Source organism: Lissotriton vulgaris, chromosome 4_1 (genome assembly GCF_964263255.1).
Source record: "Lissotriton vulgaris chromosome 4_1, aLisVul1.2, whole genome shotgun sequence".
In the NCBI taxonomy this organism is placed as follows: Eukaryota; Metazoa; Chordata; class Amphibia; order Caudata; family Salamandridae; genus Lissotriton; species Lissotriton vulgaris.
The window spans coordinates 181,799,266-181,821,769 of record NC_141691.1 but is presented as its reverse complement, the minus strand read 5'-3'; positions in this window follow the sequence as shown (position 1 = coordinate 181,821,769).

Here is a 22,504-nt window from a genome sequence, read left to right as displayed (position 1 = left end):
GAAAAAGTTGATGTGTCTAGAAGTGAAGAAATATATGACCATTATACTGTTCATCCTTTGCATTCCAAAGAAGTAATGGGGAATGCAATTGGCTTGTTTCAAATGAAAGCAGCAAAAGGAAGTCCTATTAGTGTATGGGAAGAAAGTTTGGAAGCTCGTTGTTTTCCACAGTTATTTCCAACAGGTCGAGGTGGACGATATGACGATCGACCAGTTCAAATTCCTGCAGCTGAATAACGGACTTTAAGATTATATGCTGAAGAGCCAAGGTTTCATCAATGCATTCCGTATTTGTTTCATCTACCGTATGAAAGTGATTTGTCTGGGCTTTCTTATGCAGTTAATCATATACTGAAAAGTGGAGCTCATCTGCAAAATGTTTCGGCGAGGGACTTTATGGAGAAAGTCAATCTGCAAGACAGTATTTTGGAATCTCAGCTAATCAATCTCATGGCATGTCAGCGTGCAACAAATGAGTATTGGTTCCGTCGTCATGGGGAATTGAAATGTATGCTAAGAAACTTAGGAACTCCTACATGGTTCCTCACTCTTAGCTGTGCTGAGTATGCAAGGGACAACTTACTTCAATTTCTTCGAGAGGCAAATGGAAACATACAAAATATAGAATTGAAAACTCCTGGAGAACCGTGTTCTTTGGATCCAGTGAATGTTTGCAGATATTTTAATCATAGATTTGAAGCTATGATGTCTTTTATTACCAACAAAAAAAATCCTCCCCTTGGAGAGGTTTTGGATTTCTTTTGGAGGAAGGAGTATCAAGCGAGAGGTGCTCCTCATATACTTATGTTAAAGATGCACCCAAATTTGGAACTGATTCGGATGACACAGTGATGAGTTTCATTGAAGAATATTCAACATGTGCTGTTCCGAAAACTACTGAAGAAAACAGTTTAAGGCAACAAGTTTTATGTTTTCAATCTCATCGTTGTGGAAAGTACTGTTGTCGAAAATTTAAAAACAAGAACAAATTCTACACGAAATGTCGTTTCGCGTTTCCACGATTAGTGATTTCTAAAGGAAGAGTAAATAATTTGATGTCTTCTCTGCGACATACTGTAACAAAGAAATGACCAAAAAATACATACAATTTAAAAAGAAACGAAGAGTCCAAGTATATCAACGACTACAACCCAGTGATTTTATCCATGTGGAATGCTAACATGGATATTCAGTTCATTGCTGACAACTCTATTGCTGTGGCTCGATATGTGACGTCTTACATCACAAAAAAAGAAAAGACTGAACTGAAGGAAATGTGGGAATACATTTCACATGAAAAGAGTATAAGTAAAAAATTATACGGTTTCAGTCTGAAGATGTTGTTGCATCGAGAAATTGGAGTATATGAATGTTCTGATCGGTTATCATCAGCAAGTCTCTATGCCAAATCAAGAACAATCATTTGGCTAAGTCTAGGTCTTGCTGCAACAATTAACCGAGATTTGAAATCTGTACAAGAAATTGAATATTTGGAGGAGAAAGAACCAAACAGTACAGATATTTTGACGACAAACATGTTGGATACATACTATCCAAATAGAAGTACTCACCTTGAGAACACTTGTTTGTATTATGGCCGAGATACCCGCCACCCCCTCTCAACACAATCCCCAAGAATTGGGAAACCGGAAACAGTTCTTGAACTTTTGGAAGGCGGGAAGGGAGTCACCCTTCACGGCCGTATTTATTAAAATATGAAACAAAAGAAAACATTAAAATAACAGTTTCATATAATGTACAATTTCATTTCCACATTACGATGTTTGGCTAACCTTAACAGATCTCTAATACAAAGGTTCTCCTAGCCGAACTAACATCCTACAAAACATTTGACTTGAAATTGTACATCCTAACGTTAAGGGCCAACGGCAAGGTCGTAACCGGTGTCAGATCCCTAAACCAGAAATACCCCCCTCACTTGTGAGAGGAGCGACCGCACAGAGGCGTACCTCAAGTGCATCTACCAATTTCCCTTTGTACTTGACGGGGGCCCCAATAAACTCGACGCCATTTAACGGTCGTTCGAGGACTCGTGTGAGGTGTCTAAAAAGGTAGCGTAAACCCCCTCCCGCACCCCACACAACTTACCCATCTGCCGTCGCAGATGTCCTGGCCCCGGGAAATTCCCCAGGAGGGGCCGTAGCCCCTCCTATCCAGGAAGGGGCCTTGACCACCTTTCCTTTCCTTCCGGCGGCCTCTCCTTAGACAGGACCGCCTCCCCGTTGAGGGGCCAATTGGCCACCTCCCCCGCGCGCTCCCATCCGTAATGGGTGACGCCCTCTCATAGGGATCTTCGAATTACTGCTCACCGATCATGACCTTACCGCCCGACCAAAATAAATACGACAATTCTACCTAAGTTACTAAGATTTACAAAGCAAAACAACATTTATTATCAAGCGTAAATACTGATCAATCCTTGTCCAAAATTACTTTATTTGCAAAACATACTGAAAATAACCAATCTTTATTGCATCTTTAAGAAATTTCACGACAATCATCACAACCTGTAAGAAAACAGAGAAAACAAAAAAAAAGATACTATATCAACTGTATTCACAACGAATCGCTGTCCTCAGGGGCTGGTGGGTGGGTCAAAATTGCTCTTCGTTCCGTCTCGAGCTCACGTGCAGCGGGGAGGTGCAGCTTCAGAGCACAGGAACAAGAGGATGCTTTCTTGGCTTCCGCTCCTTTTATCCATCTTCAGGGTGGGCGTGAACCCGCCCCCGCCTGCCTCCGAGGTCGTGGCCGGCCGCGTCGGTGTCTAGGCCAGCCCACTCTAGGGCGGGAAAAAGGCGCGCCCCGGCTACGCCGCTTCGGGCATACCAGCCGAGACTCGCCTCCCGCCCAAGATGGCTTCCCGGGGGGATCGTGGTACTCCACCATACGTTCGGGGGGACCGATTGGTCGCCCCTTTCCATATGGCCGAGATACCCGCCACCCCCTCTCAACACAATCCCCAAGAATTGGGAAACCGGAAACAGTTCTTGAACTTTTGGAAGGCGGGAAGGGAGTCACCCTTCCCGGCCGTATTTATTAAAATATGAAACAAAAGAAAACATTAAAATAACAGTTTCATATAATGTACAATTTCATTTCCACATTACGATGTTTGGCTAACCTTAACAGATCTCTAATACAAAGGTTCTCCTAGCCGAACTAACATCCTACAAAACATTTGACTTGAAATTGTACATCCTAACGTTAAGGGCCAACGGCAAGGTCGTAACCGGTGTCAGATCCCTAAACCAGAAATACCCCCCTCACTTGTGAGAGGAGCGACCGCACAGAGGCGTACCTCAAGTGCATCTACCAATTTCCCTTTGTACTTGACGGGGGCCCCAATAAACTCAACGCCATTTAACGGTCGTTCGAGGACTCGTGTGAGGTGTCTAAAAAGGTAGCGTAAACCCCCTCCCGCACCCCACACAACTTACCCATCTGCCGTCACAGATGTCCTGGCCCCTGGAAATTCCCCAGGAGGGGCCGTAGCCCCTCCTATCCAGGAAGGGGCCTTGACCACCTTTCCTTTCCTTCCGGCGGCCTCTCCTTAGACAGGACCGCCTCCCCGTTGAGGGGCCAATTGGCCACCTCCCCCCCGCGCTCCCATCCGTAATGGGTGACGCCCCCTCATAGGGATCTTCGAATTACTGCTCACCGATCATGACCTTACCGCCACAGGCCGGATAGTTGACCGGGTATCCGGACCCCCCACAACACTCCTGCCTAAAGGTCATGTCATAAAGTCTTTACCCAGGCTATCAGGTCTCCTATGAGTAACTCGTTCCCCATCCGGGACAAATGAACACCATCCCCCGAATACATACTGTCCCCTTTAATACAACCATGCGAAATAGAATGCAGTGTACTTGAACGGAACAGTCTACTCACTTTATTATTAATTTTCCTTACTGAATGATTCAGAGCAGAAACAGAAATAGCCCCCCGCCACACTTTCCGTGGGATCATATGGGACCATGCAATTGTGCACCCTGGAACTCTTCTCGCCAACCAACTTACCGTGGAAAGCATCGCCTCAAGAAGAAGTCGTCTACCAGTGGTCACCAAATCATTGCCCCCAAGATGTACTATGACTACAGACGGCGGTGACCTCGTCCGCCCTAACAAACCCTCGAAAAATGATCGAAACTGGTCAATACAGAGCCCGCCCTTTCCGTAGAAGGACACACTGTACCCGTATTCCCCAGCCACGTGAATCATGTCACCTGCTTTGAATACGTCCGCGGCACGCCTCACATATGAGTGGCCCACGACCCACACCTCCTTTTTCACAGCCGGTAATGTCTGACCGCTGGCCCCCCGGTGTCGGGTCGACTGGACAGTCCGCCCCGCCTCGTAGGCTTGCGCAACTGAAAACCAAACAAAAACAAGAAGCGTGAGTACATCATTACAGCTTCACAACATGTGCAACCGCACATACCTCTTATAACAGTTCGAGGACCAACGCCCCACACGTTTTACTTGTTCAACATTCAGACCCCTGGCTGTAGCCTCCGTAGCAGCCCCTATCCGAAAGGAATGGGTCCCAAAGTCGCCGGGGTTCAAGCCCGCGGCAGAAATCGACATCGCAAGCACCCGCTGAAACTGAAACCTCGTCAGTGGGGTGGCGTCAGCGTGTCTTAACAAGGTCCCCCCCCATGCTGCCACCCTCTGCGCTAAAAATTCCTCTACGCACCCAACAGGGCACATGGCAGACCCGGGGATCCTCTGGATGATTACGCAGTCCCCGATTGCATCCTGATCGGATTTGGACCTGACAAACGAGACCGTCATTGTCTCCTCCCTGACCTGAATGTGTTCCCGGCACAGTCCCCCCATCGTATCCTGCTTGTTCTTTTTTTTTTTTTTTTTTTTAAACCTTTATTTGGAGACAAGCAGGTACAAGGGAAGTGTACATTCAAAAATATACATTCACATTCGGCCATTGCAGTGGTACGTCAGTGCCTAGAAAGCATACAAAAAAATAAAGAAATAAGGAGACACAAGGAAGTACAGGGCAGGACATCAGTCAACACAAGGAGCAACAACGAAATGTGCAAGAGATATTAAAATACAATGATCCAGCATGGGCAGACAAGCCAATAAGACAATGCAAAAGGAATACAGTACATTAGCGGAGAACACATGAGCCAGAGGGGACACAAGTATGAGGAGCACTGGATAGAAGGGTGCCGCATAGGGATACAATCTGGATTCCCGATAAACTACCTGTCCGAAGGGAGACTCCCACCCCCCAATAGCTCGCAGGAAAAAGGAGACAGTCAGCCCCCCCCCCGATATCGGAAGAACAGCAGGTGTCGTGTAAAATCCCAGCCCATCACGTTGTCATCAGCCTATCCCCTCACGGTCCTCAAGTTCAGAATCAGAGTCCCGCGCCGCCCTGGTCAGGAGGTACACCTGGAGCGGACTCCAAAAATCCTTTGGTCTGCATCGAACAGGCATCAAGTCAGAATAGATATTGTACTGATCCTGACAGTAAATGAGGTCAGTCACCCAGTCTTGAAAGCGCGGCACCCTACCCCGACCCCAGCAACAAGCAACCCTACGCTTAGCCAACAACAGGGCCACGTCAACAAATCTACGGTGAGAGGCAGGTACGTCTTTAGAAAAGCCAAGTAACATCACCAAGGGGTCAAACGCCACCCCATCCTCCGCCATAACCTGCAGGGCTTCATGAACCTGAGTCCAGTATTCCAAAACCCCCGCACAGCTCCAAGCCAAATGCAAAAAATCAGCGCCTTCCGCTCGACACCTAGCACACCTGTCATCCTCCGCCAAATGAAACCGCAGTTTCCTCGCCGGGGTATAGTAGTACCTCTGAACAAACTTGTAATGGATAATTTTAAGGCGACAACTAGAAGAGACATTGGCCGTGAGCCCGCAACAATATTTCCACTGCTCGTCTGTAATAGGAGCACCCAAGTCGGCAACCCACTGCTCGCGCACCCGATTGGTCGGGACCGATCGCTGTCGGCGAATAGCCCCGTATAACTTCGACACCAGGTGTCGCCCATCTGAAACCAGCAGCACATGGAGGGGGAGGGTTACCCCAGGCTCCGAAGGGTAGTCCGGTAGCAGAGCCCGCATGCCCTGCCGCAGGCGGACAAAGTAGAACAGGTCTAGAGGGGAGCAAGCAGCCGAACCGAAGAAATGAGCCTGCGTGCGGAAGGCACCCTCATGAAACAAGTCGCCCCACGTGAGGATACCTAGCCGCTTGCACATTCGCTGAAACCCCGTCTCCAACAACAGCGACAGATCCGGATGATAAGACAGAGGCAAGGCCGGCGAGTAGAGAAAGGAAACGTCTAGCAAATGAGCCATCCGCTTCCAAGCATCCACCGTGCATGTCACCGTCGTGCGGGACGTATCCACATCTGACACCTTGCCCAAAACCATCCCCTCCAGTGGGAGTGGGTGGGCGACCCAGTGCTCAGCAGCAATCTGGGGCATGAATGGCGTGGGGCGCATCCAATGATAGGCATAATGCGCCTGAGCGCTGAGATAATAGAGTTCAAAATCAGGGACGTCGAAACCGCCATCAACGTAAGGCAACGTAAGGGTGGCCCAGGCCACCCGTGGCTGCTTGCCCCCCCAGAACAACCGCAGAAGCTCAGAACGAAGTCTACGAAAGAAATAAGCACCAGGATAATATGGGAGGTTTTGAAAGAGATAAAGAAAGCGGGGCAGAACCACCATCTTGATAAGAGACGCCCTGCCGGCCATGGAGAGAGGTAAGGACATCCATCTGGTGACATCATCCGCCAGTTTGGTAATGGCCACACCATAGTTGAGCCGAACCGCGTCTCCCCTATCCAAGGATACGACAATACCGAGATACCGCAACTCCGAGTCACACCATTCCAAAGGGTAGTCAAGGGGAAACCTGGCCACCGCAGCCGTGAGGGGGAAAAATTGAGATTTCCGCCAGTTGATATGAACCCCGGAAACACCTCCAAAAGCGACCAGCTCCCGCAGGAGCGAATTAAGGTTGTTCTCAGGGTCCTTGACATAGAGTGTGACGTCATCGGCGTATAAAGAAATGCCGACCTGCCGCTGAAGACAATTAAAGGCGCTCTGCTGATGAAACTGACGTATCCTACAGGCTAGCGGCTCAATGGCGATAGCAAACAAGAGGGGTGAGAGGGGGCAACCCTGTCGGGTCCCTCTCGTGAGAGGGAACGAGGGGGACAGCACCCCATTCACTACTACCCTCGCCATCGGATCAGTATATAAAAGCTTAACCCAAGAGATGAAAATCCTGGGGAACCCCATCCGACAAAGAACATCAATAAGGTAGCCCCATTCGACAGAGTCAAACGCCTTAGTGGCATCGAGAAAAACAGCGGCAACCGGGACAGTGGGATCGATGGTCGACACAAGCGAAAACAAAGTGCGAAGATTGTGAGAGGTGGCGCGACCGGGCACAAATCCCGACTGATCAGGCAACACGATAACGGGCATGAGTTCGGCTAATCTCACCGCCAAGGCCTTCGCGAGAATTTTAACATCGCAGTTGAGCAATGAGAGGGGCCTGTAGGAACCCACATCCAGTGGATCCTTACCCGGCTTGAGCAGCGACGTGATGGCGACCTCACGCATGGAGCCCGGTAGGCGTCCCTCCTCCAGAGACTCCTCAAACACCTCACGGAGCACAGGGGCCATGATGTCAATATAACACTTATAAAATTCAGCAGGAAGGCCATCCAGCCCGGCAGCCTTCCCATTAGAAAGAGACATGATGGCATTCCTGACCTCCTCCACCTCCAGGGGCCTGCCTAAGAACTCCCGATGACCATCCGATAGCCAACAAAGCGCCAACTCATCGAGGAAACCACCGTATCGAGTCTCACCCGTCTGCTGTGTCGTGTAAAGGTGTGTATAGTGTTCAATAAAAGTGCGCTGAATCTCCGAAGTGTCTCGACAGCGAGTGCCATCCGGAGACACCAATTCCAACACGTCCGACCCATGCCTAGGATGTCTAGTAAGGGCAGCGAGGACCTTACCGGGCCGCTCCCCTTCGCAGTATCGCCTCGCCGTCCAGTATTTCCCCCTGTGCTTAGCCTCTCGAGCAGCCTCCTCCTCATACTCGGAGAGCTTAGTGCGGAACTGTGCCAAAAGATCGGGGTCCGAAGTCGCCTGCATCCTGCGCTCCAAGTCTCGCAAGTCAGCCTCCAACCTCTCGAGGGTCCGAACAATCAGACGGAGTACTCCACAACTTTTGGAAATAGTGACACCCCGGATCGTGACCTTGAACGCCTCCCAAATGACCTCAATGCTCTCCACAGAGCCCTTGTTTCTAGGGAAGAACGCCTCCACCTCCGCACCGAGTTCCTCCTTGAACACCGGGTCAAGCAAAGCACTCGGAAACAAACGCCAAGGAGGGCGCGGCCTGTGTAACCCGGGGACGGACAAATCAACCTTCACCGGACAGTGGTCTGAATACGTCCTAGCTAAATGTGTGGCCCCCCTTAGGCCAGCCATCAACCCTCTAGAGAGAAATACATAGTCCAGTCTTGCCCATGAACGAGCATGTGTAGTGTAATGGGTGCCCTCCCTAGTGGCAGGGTGGGCATACCTCCAGCTGTCAACCATCCCAGCCTCCTCCACTATCCCCCGCAGCACATCCCTAGCCTGTACATTGTACTGAGGGCTACCCTCCGATCTGTCCAACTGGGCCTGAAATGCAAAATTGAAGTCCCCCCCCACACAATGTGAGTAGCATCCACAGCAAGAACATGACCCCACAGAGTGACAAAAAAGATTGGCGTATCAACATTGGGAGCATAGCAATTAACAAACAGTATAGTGTTCTGCCCAAGCCGTCCCCACAGCAGCACATAGCGCCCCTCAGGGTCCCCCATAGATCCAAGTTCCTGAAATGCAAGCGACCTCTTGACAAGTGTGACAACCCCACGAGCATAAGAAGAGTATGAAGCAAACCCCCTGGCCACAGCCCACCTTCCCCCGAAAGTGGGGGAGGGAGCAGGGCGCAGATGCGACTCCTGGAGAAAAGCAACATGAATAGCATGCCTGTCCAAATACTGTATCACATTGCGACACTTCCTGGCATCATTAAGGCCCCGTACATTCCAGGACAGAATTGAGATCTGATCTACAACAGCAGTCGACATCACATAACGTAAGGGCCCCACAGGACCCTATAACCAAATACAGGGCATCCAACTACCAGCAACAGCCAACGATAGGTCCACGCCCCAGGGCACGGGCCGACCTCCACATACACTCCATACATTTCCCAGTCATCTCCAAAACAACCAAACAAGAACACAACAACTCCCCCCCAGTCGACCCATCCACGCAGCAAGCACTCAGGACAGACTACGCGCCACACGCCGCCAAGCCATTCCACCCGGCCCACATCTCGCACACGCGCTACGCGCGCAGAGTGCGCCCCGGCACGTGGCAGCCTAAAATGGCGGGCGGCGCGCTCGGGCCCAAAATGGACGGGAGCACGGATCCCAGAACCCGTCCCGTAAGATAGGAAAGTGGAACAGCCCAGATAGCGGGCACACCGCCATTCCCGTGCACTCAAACAACAGTAGCAGCTACCAAAGCGAACCAAAAGTCCCAGGCAAACAGGCATGGACAGCGTCAACCCCCCCCCATCCACCCACCTGACACCACCCCAACCATCAGGCCACATACACCCTCCCCCCCCACCCCTCAACACATATCCAGTCAACCAACATAGGACTAGAATCCAAACAAAAGGTAAACATGGGGCACACCCTCCGGGGAACCTTCCAGAGGTGCACGACGCCACTCCCTCACGCCACGCCAGTATCCGCGCCAACGAGTATCAGGCGGCCCCAGGCGCAGCGCAGGGGGGTGGGTGCCCAGAGCGCGACATCCCATGACACCATCCTGCGGTGCCATCCCAACCCCACATAAGCAGCAAAACGCACTCACTCATCGTAATACAGACACAACCCACGCATCAGCGAAAAAATCAAAAACGGACAATAGCTAGGCCGCAAATACTGAGAAGGCAGCCAGCAGGTCTCAATACAAAAGTTACATGTCCGTAATACTACAAGAACCGGGAAGAAAATAGACAAAGTCCAAAGTCACCAGAATCAGGCGACCTCCTCCTCAGCAGCCGAATGTTCACCCTCCGGATCCCGATCGCCACCACGATCCGCAGCAGCGCGCTCGCGCTGGAGGCGCTTCGCAAAGTCCTCAGCATGCTGTGGGTTGGTGAAAAAATGTTGTTTAGCCTGATGCGTCACCCTAAGTTTAGCCGGATAAAGCAAGGCGTAGTCCACTTGAAGGTCCCGAAGCTTCCTTTTCACCCCCAAGAACTTCCGACGCTGGTCCTGCACCATCGGTGTGAAGTCGGGGTACATGGTAAAAGACACCCCTTCGAAGGAGAGAGCCCTGTTAGTGCGGGCAGCCTGAAGAGCAGCGTCTCGATCACGATAGTTCAAGAGGCGCGCGATGATGGGACTCGGTGCAGCCCCAGAGGACGGACGAGGTCCCAACGTCCGATGCGCTCTCTCGACGATGAACTGGGACGAGAAAACTTCCGTCCCAATGGCGCCCACCAATAGCCTCTCCACATAAGTCTCCATTTTGCCCACATTCGTGGACTCCGGCACACCTACAATGCGCACGTTGTTGCGCCTACTCCTCGCCTCCAACTCCTCGTTCTTGGCGGCAATAACACACAAGATATTGTCCATTCTCGCCAGCTGGGTGGTATGGGTGGCCGCCGTGTCATCATGGTCCGAAATGCGCTGCTCTGCCGCCGTCAAGCGCTCCTCATGCACGTCCAATTTCTGAACGACCGCATCCATGCGCGACGATATCTTGTCCACTTTGTCCACTATAGTGGCGAACCCCTGCCTCATCTCCTGCATCATTTGGGCGAAGTCCGGCGGAGGTGGGTGCGGGACACTCTCAGCGACATTCGGGGGGGGGGACCGCGAAGCCCCAGCTTCCTGGAGCGAACGCGCCCCACGTCTGGCCCCTCCAGAGTCAAAGGACAGTTTGGACTGTTTAGCGTCCGGCTTCCCCATAACGGTGGTACAGAAGGGAAACGAGGCAAATGGGAATCAGGATACAGTTCGGACAAGGGACCCGGCCAAACAGTAAGCAGCTCAAATCGTGGGGGCACGAGCAGGCCAGCACGCCCCGCCACTCCCACCGATGAGTAAAGGCCGTCGCCGTCCCCAGCCCAAGGGGGGCAAACCATCAAAATCCAAGTATTAAATCCGTTGCACCTCCGTGGGCGATGGTACCTGGGCAGGCAGATGGGAGAGCCGAGAGATAAGTCCGACATCAAGGGAGAGCCAAGCGTCTCGCCCGGCCACCGACCGAACCTGGCGGAGAAGGGCGGAGCTAGGCCTACACCCCACGTGCAGAGCCCCGGACTGGCATGAATAGTGACGCCGGGCAAGAGGGCATCAGACTTCCAGAGCGCGAGTCGGAGAAACTCGGGACCCCCGTAACTTCGGCCAGCAACCTCCGAATGGCTCAGGAGTTGGACCGTGGGTGGACAGCCGATATCCCAACCGAACCGTGGGGTCAGTTCAGGGCGCAGCGATGGTAATCAGGATACCTAGACGGATAATAGCTCCGAGCAGCGGGAGCCTCACGACAGTGCGGCCATTCCGCAGTGCGCCCTCTAGCGCCCCCCCATCCTGCTTGTTCTTTGCCACTAATTCGCTTACCCGCATAGCCCCATGGAATGCTAATGCAAATGCGGCTCGGAACAACACTGCTTCGTACTGGGATGAACATGTTACCGGTAGCACGGATAATAACAGGGCCAACCTATCCAGACCTATCGGGTGCCTATCGTCTATTCTGCAACCCTCAAGGCGTTGCCACCCACGTAGCGCTTTCTGCACAACGAAAGACGCTGTCGGGTCCTGGATCCCATGAGCCCTCGCCATGAAGGAAATGGCGGCCCGATGCCTCTGGGCCGTAGCTACTGACTTGCCTGCGTGACGTAAAGAGAGCAGGAATCTCACTACACACTCTTCCAGACCCCAAAGCTCCCTCCCGGCAGTACCCAAAAAGGCCTAATAGGAACGGAACGCCCCTTCATATGCCTTCCTCGTCCTGGGTGCTAAACTCTCTCCCACGAGGTCTTGTAGTTCGGGGCACCGAGAGACCAGAGAGCTTCGGGAAAGGGTGCCACCACCGGGTCCGCTGTGGGCAGAAAACCCCAGAAGGCCTGCATACGGAAACGAGAGAGCGCATCAGCCGCTTGGTTCATTACCCCCGGCACGTGTCGCGCCCTAAACAGTACATTCAGTTGCATGCACAACAACACAATTTCCTTGAGCAGTCTCAGAATCAATTTGCAACGTGCTGCCTGACTATTGATACACTCAACCACGGTCATGTTATCAGACCAGAACACCACAGAGTGATCCCTAAACCCTTCTGGCCATGTTTTCAAAGCCACCAGAATAGGGAACAGTTCGAGAAAAGCAATGTTACTCGTCAACCCGCACTCATGCCACCATGACGGCCATTTTTGAGCCGACCATTGTGTACCCAATATGGCGCCAAAACCCATACTCCCCGCCGAGTCTGTCCATAGCCCCAACTCCTCGGAAGACACTGCTGGTTTATTCCAGACAATTCGACCATTGAAATCCGCCAGGAATGCAATCCAAATGCGCATGTCCTGGCGAACCTCTGCCGAGAGTCTCGTACGATGATGTCCTTCCTTCAAGCCGACCATGGACTGTGCAATCGAGCGGGAAAAGGGGCGCGCCATCGGCATTACTCTTAGGGCAAAATTCAACTGACCCACCACCTGTTGCAATTGATGCAGGTTCACTTTCGTTGCACGAATACATGTCTCAAGGGATAACCTGAATTTTAACACTTTTTCCTTAGGTAATCGAAAACAACCTTCCACCGAGTCGAGCTCGATCCCCAGAAACTCGATCAAGGTCGAGGGACCCACCGTCTTACCTGGCGCCAATGGCACACCGAATTGATTCATTAGGACACAAAATTCATGTAAAGCCTGTCCACACTCAGAATCCCCGGCTGCCCCCAGAAACAGAAAGTCATCGAGATAGTGCATAACATGTTGAAAACCTGTCTTCCTCGTGAATACCCACTGCAGAAAACAACTGAATTTCTCGAAATAGGCACATGAAATCGAGCATCCCATTGGCATACATCTATCCATGTAATAGCGACCCTGAAACTGAAAACCAAGGAGACGCTGATCGTCTGGGTGTACCGGGAGCAACCGGAACGCTGACTCGATGTCCGATTTGGCCATCAGCGTCCCGGGCCCCAGGCGATTCAACATGGCAACGGCCTCATCGAAAGATGCGTACCGCACCGAACATACTTCCGGGTCTATCGCGTCATTCACGGAAAGGCCACGTGGGGCTGACAAATTATGTATCAGCCGAAACTCACCCGGGTCCTTCTTGGGGACCACCCCTAGAGGAGAACACACAAAATTAGCAACTGGTGGCAAATCGAATGGACCGGCGACACAACCTCGAGTCACCTCTTTCCCAATCTTTACCTGCACCACCGCCGTGTGCTGTAAGACCGACATTTGATTCTTACAGTCCGGTACCCCCTGAAAATCCCCCACTGGGATGCGGAAACCATATGAAAACCCGTTCCGTAACACCCCAGCGGAAGCATGATCTGGGTATTCGCTGAGCCAAGGAATCATTGCCATGGTATCAATCGGGGTCGGTAAAGGCGCCCCTCGGACTATATTAGACCTGTTTGGCGCCTCCCTTACCACCGTTATCACCCGTTTTGGCTCTGCACATGGACTCAGGATGGGATGGCTGCCCGCACCCCCCACACTCATGTCTGAATTTGCATGACCCCTGGGGCCTGGTACATTTGCCTCTGTTAAAATTCCAACAGATCCCCCTTTTACCTGTGTTGCCACTCGGCTTCGAGTGGAACTCGTTACCTGCGCCCGTCCGAAAGGGCGTCCCAGAGTTTTGGCGGGAGGATTCCCCCCCGTTACTCCCTACTAATGGCACCTTCAACATCCCTGTACTCTCCATTTTTTGCCAAGACACAGAGTCGTAACAATCCCAAGACAACAACGGGTTGTGTTCTTTAGCTTTTCTAAACAGATTATCATAGCAGAACCACTGATTGCCCCCATATGCCACAGAATACTCCATAATACGCGACTGATAAATGGGTAACTCGGTCAACAACTCAGGCCTGCGCTCCCCCATGATGGAAGTAAAAATTCCCCACGCTCTGCCCCAAGTACCAATGGTCTCGTCGACCTTAAAGGCGGCCATTTTTGCGCGCCAAACACTCGGATGCATGAGCTCCTTTTGACTCTTCACATGCTCGATCTCGTAATGGTCGGTAAGCAATGAAAACATGTTTACATATTTATCCGCCCAAATCAATTCCTTGATTTCTTGTGGGACGTGCTGGGCAATCTTCTCCTTTCGAGAAGGTGCAGACTCCTCCCCCGCAATCGGCAATGGCCGCTTACCTGAAGTAGACCCCACGCTTGTCGCCGAACTTGGGCCTGCTGTACTTCCAACCGCCGGGACCTGTGAGGGAACAGAAGATGGCGCCTTCGCAGCCTCCCTAGATTCCCGCAGTTGCCTCATCACTGCCCGGGCGTCGTCAGCCGTGGCGCCCTCGCTATCGTTTCCCAACCACGCTGCCAATTGTGCCGCTAACTCGGGGGGCATATCCTCCCTGTTCGCAGGGGTGACCACCACAGGGATTGGATTCCCCTCTTTCGGCACCGGGGTTGGCTCCTCTCGTAGGGCTTCGGGAACCGGGGTCTCCCCCCCAAGTGCTCCCCTTCTGGGCCTCTTGCTTTTTCCACCGGGGATTGTTCCCTGTAAAGGCCGTTTCGGTCCTCCCTCCCCGTCCTTAGCCTCAACCTTTCTCTTCAGATCGGCTATCTCCTTCATGAGTATGCGGAGCATCTCCTCGGTACCGACCCGCTTTCCGACCTTCTTGGGCATTCTCAGACGGGATATCTATAAGACAAAAAGAGAGATTACAACGCTCAAAATTGCTCTTCGTTCCGTCTCGAGCTCACGTGCAGCGGGGAGGTGCAGCTTCAGAGCACAGGAACAAGAGGATGCTTTCTTGGCTTCCGCTCCTTTTATCCGTCTTCAGGGTGGGCGTGAAGGATGTCTATTGAAGCAGTGAAAAGGCCATTTGATTAATCATCGAAAATTGAGTTGCGAGGCTCCAGACAAAAGAGAATTTTACTATTTAGCTCTTTTGCAACTCTTTAAGCCATGGCGTACAGAAGAGGAACTACTTGGAGATTTTCTCTGTTATGAAGACTCTTTTAATGCAACCAAGGATACCATAGAATGTCCTGTTTTTCCAAATTATCTGCAAATGTTGAACGAAGAAATAGAGCAAGAAACCACAATTGCTGAAGAGATTGCTAGAGACAGTTCTCAAGACAGTCAGAGTTCTACTTCATTGAGTCAGGATCCTCTAGGAGGACCAATTGTCCAAAATGAAGCTGCAACTGCCATGGATGAGGTGGAAAGAGCTATGGAACAAGCTCAAGAGGATGTAGATAACTTAAAAGATTTGGTAAAGCAACTAAACGTTGAGCAGAAAAAGATATATGACGAAGTCACAGAACAGATTGAACATGGATTCGGACATGAGAAAAAAGTGTGCTCATGTACATCATTTAAGCCTGTCCGACTGTACGTAAGTGGAGAAGCGGGAACAGGAAAACGTTTTCTGATTAAAGCCATTGCAACTTATTTGCAGAAAAGGACTGAATCACCACTGTCTTGTGTTGTAACCGCTCCAACTGGACTGGCAGCACATAACATTAAAGGGATTACTCTACATCGTTTACTGATCCTGCCAGTTGAGCATGATAATAAATTGCATTACAACAAGCTATCCGGAGATGCGTGTTCTGAAGTTTCCAGAGTCCTGAAGAAAATGAAACTTCTTATCATTGATGAAGTAAGCATGGTCTCAAAACTAATGCTTGCTTTTGTGCATTTGAGAATGCAAGAAATTCTTGGAACAGAGTATGATGTGTTGTTTGGAGGAAAACACATTATTGTTTTTGGAGATCTACTGCAGTTGACTCCAGTAAATGGACAACCAGTGTTTAAAATGCTCACGCATGAAGATACCAGGAAGTCCCTTGGAAGCATTGGAAATGTTAATATATGGTTACATTTTAAATATGCAGAACTGCTTCAAAATATGCGACAGGCAAAGGATGAAGCTTATAAAAATATTCTACAAGATGTAAGAATCGGAAAAGTAAGTGAGCTTGGGAAAGAAGCTTTACATGCTCAATTAATTTCAAATTTGTATCCAAATGAAAACATTCTTCCTGAGAATATTTTTAAAAAAATTACTGAGAAGAAATCTGGGATATGTTTGATGCCAACTCTCCAAGAATGTTCCATCTTCAACAACAACATTTTAAAGTTAGAAAATGAAGAGATTGTGAAACTGGAAGCCATAGATAAAATAGAGCATATGGGTGCAACAATTGTTTTGTCAGAAAATTTGAAAACAAAATTGGATTCATTAGAGAAAAGTATATCTAAAACAGCTGGTTTTGAAAAGACTCTGAATGTGTGTTTAAATTGTCGTATCATTTTGAGAAGGAAATTAAATGTTGAAAGAGGTCTGGTAAATGGAGCAATGGGTCATGTTGTTGATTTTGTGAATTATGGAAATAGAGATGGAATTACATTTTTAAAAAATAAGATTTGATGGCATTGAGCAAGTACAACAAATCAGTCGTTCTGCTAGATTTTTGCTTGTAAAAGACTTATATGTTCGCCAAAAACAGTTTCCTGTTTGTTTGGCATATGCGGTGACAATTCATAAATCTCAAGTGTAGATAGTGCTTTGGTGAACATTGGAAGTTCTGTGTTTAAAGAGGGTATGGCATATGTGGCATTATCACGAGTCAGAACTTTATCAGGATTGTACTTGATTGAGTGTGATGAGACAAAGATTTGTGCAGATCTAGATTGTGTTAAAGAATACAATAGGTTAAGAAGAGAGTATGCTCCACATTGGCCTCAATATCCTCTGTTTGAAAAACGTGTGGTAGGCCGAAAAAGAAGAAGTGAGAATAATTGCAGTGAGGTAGTAGCAAAAATACAAAAAGTAGATGAAACTGTAATTGTAAGCAGAAAGAAAAAGGATTCTGTTCATGATGTTGTTGAATTTCAATTTGAAAACAGTTCTGGTGTCAACTGCTATGCTAATGTAGTAGTTAATGTTGTTTTTTTTCTTCAAACTTTACAAGAACAGATTGTTCAAAATCGGGATCAAAGATTGTGTGGTTTATTGAATTCTGTGTTTGAGAAATGTAGCAGTGATAGAGCAAAAATAGAAAGTGTAACAGAAATTCGAAATATTTTAGACATGTGTTCTGCTCAAGATAAATTTTCACAGAACATTCAGCAGGATTGTCAGGAATTTTTAATGTATATGTTTGGTGTTTTGGAAGATGAAGGTGTAGATGTAGAAAATCTTTTTAGCATTTCTTATCAATGACAGCATGACTGCAACAATTGTAGTTTATCAAGTACTACTAGAATAGACACTGAAAGATTAATATATATGTCACTTCCCCAGACTGCAAATCAGTGTCATTTAATAATCTAGTTAAAGCAGCTGATCATAATATGGTGTGTACCCAATGTAAGTGTCTAATGCTGTCCATATTATTTATACAAACTTATGGTCAGTATGTTATTTTAGTTTTCCAACGATGTAGACCTGATGGAACTAAATTGACAACTTGTATCAAAAATGTTGTGGGTTCTCAGTTATCACTTTCAGGAAGAACCTTTACAACTGTAGCTATTATTTATCATGACGGTCCTTCGACAACATCAGGACATACATGCTACTTAAAATGTCAAAAAGGTTGGAGTTACTGCAATGATTCTCATTTGACAACGTTTGCCTTTTGACTTAAAAAATTCTTACCTAGTTTTTTTAGAACCAACGTTTTAGTAAAGGTAATTGGCCTTTGAAGACGGGAGCAGTTAATAAAAGTTACTTAGTTAGTTAGTTTAATGTTTAAAATTATTTATCTCATATAGGTACTGTAAGTGGATCTCATAGTGATATCAGTTTTATAGGAAATGTTGAACATGAGTGATCAAAAAAGAGAATATGAATTTTTAAACATAGTGAAAATGTCATATGAGCTTTTCTTTGAAAACTTCGGGTAAACGGTAATTTCAGAGTTTAATTGGAGAAAATTCAAAATATACTCATATATCTGACACTATTTGGCCGTAAGGAAAGTTCTAGGTATGAGTAATAAGTCATAACTTAACACAAGGAGGAAAATGAAAACGTTGAGAATTATTTCAGATGTTCTTAGATCTTTTTTCATAGAAAGTCGATGAAATGGAAGTTTTAGAGAACAGCAAAGTATTTTCCTACGAAAAGGACCTTCATGATCAACTATTGGCCTCAAGGAAAAGTAAGTGAATCAAAGATTAGTGTACATATATGATTTGTAAGTTTATATGTTTTTTTTTAAACACAATCTTTTAGATGTTTTTTTTTCCAACTGTTATATGATGAAGAGTTTGAACTCACTGTTTTAAGTGAAATTCAATATATTCTGAGAAAAGCAAAAATAAACTATGTAACATGTTGTATAATTAATTCTATAGTTTGCATTGTATAATTTATATTGTATTCCCATTGTCTCACACTCATTTTCCTTTTTCCACCCTTTTTCAGCTCTCTTTACTCACTTACACTGCCTTTTCTTTCACTTTGTTTCATCGCTGTTCATTTACTCCACTTCTTTCACAACTCCTCAATCCAATTTCAACTGTCTGCATTTCCTCTCTCCCTTGCACCACTTTTCAGCTTTCTCACATTCTCTCAGTATCACTGCTTTAATTCTCTTCCCCTCTCTTTCCTTCTTTTGCTCCTTTACTCTTTTTCCTTTCTTCACTCATTGTACTGCACTTCACTCAGTCCTTCCCTTTGTCTTTCGTGTTCTTACTTCCTCACTCCTTTTTCCTCTATCGTTCTATATTAACCTCATTCCTTTCATCCCTTCACTCTGTGACTCCCCTTCACTCACTCTCGGTCATCTTCCATTCCTCTTTCTTGTAAATGGATCCTCATTTAGACTCAATTCCCTATCACTAATTTTCCTTTTACTTACTTCTCTTTCCTGATTTCGTTTTGGTACCTCATATTCTTTTAGTATCTTACTTAACTTCAGTAATTTGTTCTCCTTCTATTTAATTTTCCCTCTTTTTTGTCTTTCTACATTACTTTATTTCCGTTTCTGTATCCTTCACTCTTGCTTTATTTCTTAGTACACTTTTTTTGATTTTTTACCTCTTGACCTGTTCCTTCGATTTTAAAATATATATTTTACTAATTATAACTTTTTTTCTCTTTTGTCTTTCACAGATATAAAGTGTAGTTTTATCATGCAATTAAGTTTTCATTAATTATATGGTAAGTGTGACTAAAAAATGTAGTTTGTCATCACCCTTTGCTTTAACCTCACTTTTCTTTCTCTCACCCCTGTTTCCTTACTCTGCTTCCCTCACTTATTCTTATCCTCCATGTTCATTTCCCTTTTCCTTACTTTCCTACCTCATTCAACTTCTTTCAGTCTTCCTGCTCACCCACACTCCCTCACTTTCCTTTCTTTTCTGGTTCACTCAGTCCCTTTCTATCACTCCTTCCTTTACTCTCTCTGTTCTTTCTCTCTGTCACTTCCCATGTCTTACCCTTATTCACACTTTTATCCACCCTCTTTCACCTCTCTTTACTTACACTCACTGCTGTTTTCCTTCCCTCCGTCACCGCTGTTCCTTTTCTATGGTTCCGTCACTACCCGTCATTCCCCATCCTTTACTTTCCTTCCTTTTACTTTCATCACCCATTCACATTCTCCCAGAACCTCTGATTTAGTCTTCTTCCTCTTTCTTCTCTTCTTTTGCGCCCTTATTCATTTTCCTTTTCTCAGTTACTTCCACTTATACCTTTTCTCTGTTTTACTATCTATTACACAGTCCCTCTGTGTCCTTCCCTCTAGCTCTCTTTCTCTTTACACCACTGTCTCTGTCCCCTTTGCTCATGCTCACTCCTTCATAATTTTTTTTTTGGAACACTCCCGGGAGGCGCACCGGTACGCGCACCGGGGCGCGCACCGGGAGCTCTCCAGGGTGAAACTTAAAAAAAAATGAATATACTTTAAAAAAAAGGTATTATATTAATATACATATATATATATTCACTGAAAAAACCATAGGTTTCACACCAGTTATAGTTAGGAATTAGCATTTAAAAAACCTATGAAATTCACTGACAAAACCATAGGTTTCACACCACCAATAGCGCTAACTAGACGCTCACCGGTGTGCGCCCTGGGGTGCGCCGGAAAACTGGGCACCGGGAGCGCTCCAGGGCAAAAAAAAAAATAGTATTATATAAATATACAATATAGGATTAATTATAAAAAATATTACATTTCATAGGTTTGAGGCCCTATATATAGTTAGGAATTAGCATTTAAAAAACCTATGAAATTCACTGAAAAAACCATAGGTTTCACACCAGTTATAGTTAGGAATTAGCATTTAAAAAACCTATTAAATTCACTGAAAAAAACATAGGTTTCACACCAGGTGTAGTTATCTGGAAATTTTACTGACATAAAATCATAGAAATTCCAACGTTATAGTTAGTTGGACTCACTATAACAAGCGCGCCTGCAATGCACTGCTGATGACGTCACATATTACATCACTCATGACATTGTCATTGAAATCACTCATGACATCACTTATGACCCCATCTTTGTGACAGACCTCCTTTTAGTGTAATGTAACCCTTGAAACACATATTCAAAAATAGAAACTAACATTTTCAAAAAAATGGAGATACCCATACCAGTTACAACAACCAATTCAGTAATTCCACCATCTATATACACATCCCCTCATTTACCAACAGTTCTATATAGTCACTCATACATATACTCACTCATCATATGTAGTGATACATCTATACATCCTGTTATACACCGACAGTCATCCAAAAGTTACTCACATACATACTCACACATGCAAATAAATTATTGAACATCCATTTATTTGCATATAAAACTATACACACACTACCTCCTTACTTCTAAGGAAACTTACACATACTTACTCTCTTAAACAATCACTTATATAAACACATACTTATTTAAACAGGAACTCTTACAATCTCTTGCTCTCACATATACTCACTTATATACATCAAAACTCACATACACTAGATTAAAATATATGTTGTTACTAAAAAAGACAATAGTGAGACAGTCATTCACTCACTAACATGCACAAAAACACACTCATCCACCCATACAGTCCTGCACATATACTGTCTTCAAAACACATACAAACAGTGAGTCAGTCACCAACCCATGCAGCTACTTATACACAAAGTGAAACACTGATACATATATTTCAATATTTAAAAGTTACTCGCTAATATATGTATTCAATAAAATACACTTAATAAGGCAGTTAACCAATCACTTTTTTTAAAAATACATCCATTTACACACTTATTTAACCATTTATTCTTCCATCAACCTTTACAAATACAAATATTAAACATATTAATTTTTCAGAAAGACATACATTCACTCGCTGGTGTCATCAGTGATGTCATGAGTGATGACACTGACGATGTCATGAGTGATGTCATATGTGACGTCATTAGCAGTGGGAATTTCAATGGTTTTGTATAAGTAAATTGTCCGGCTAACTATAACTGATATGAAACCTATGGTTTTTTTCAGTGAATTTGCAAGGTTTTTTAAATGCTAATTCATAAAATAACGTGTGTAAAACCTATGTTTTTTTTAGTGAATATAATATATACATATATATTACCTACTGGCGGTCGCCAGTAGGTAGTTATAGTTAGGACCTGTTTTCTAAAGGAAATCCGCAACATTCTATTTGGAATAACTTTCGAGCCAGTTGACGAATCTTCGCAAAATTTTTAAAACTGCTGGCCCGCTCCAACCTGCTCCTATCCTAAAAGTTTCAGGGTGATTCGTCACATAGCTAGTAACCAACGTATGTAGTAGTTTACACAAGAAGAGATAGAGTGACACAGTTTAATCACTATGAAATTAAATGAAATGAAAATGCGATTTATAGAGCGCTGCAGTTGCCCTGAGGCGTCCAGGCGCTGAAAAAAAACAGAAAAATGCCCTCGTAAGGTTACTATTTAGTTAAACAGGAGAGTTTTTAGCTGTTTGCGGAAGCTAGTTGGGTTGGCGTTGTTTCTCATCTGCAGGGGGAGGGTATTCCAGAGTTTGGATACATTGTAGGAGAACGAGCGTCCTCCTGCTCTGGCTCTGCAGATTCAAGGAATTTTGGCTAAGAATGCCGCTGAGGAACAAATGGTCTTGTTAGGCAGGTATGGGGAGATCAGGGAGCAG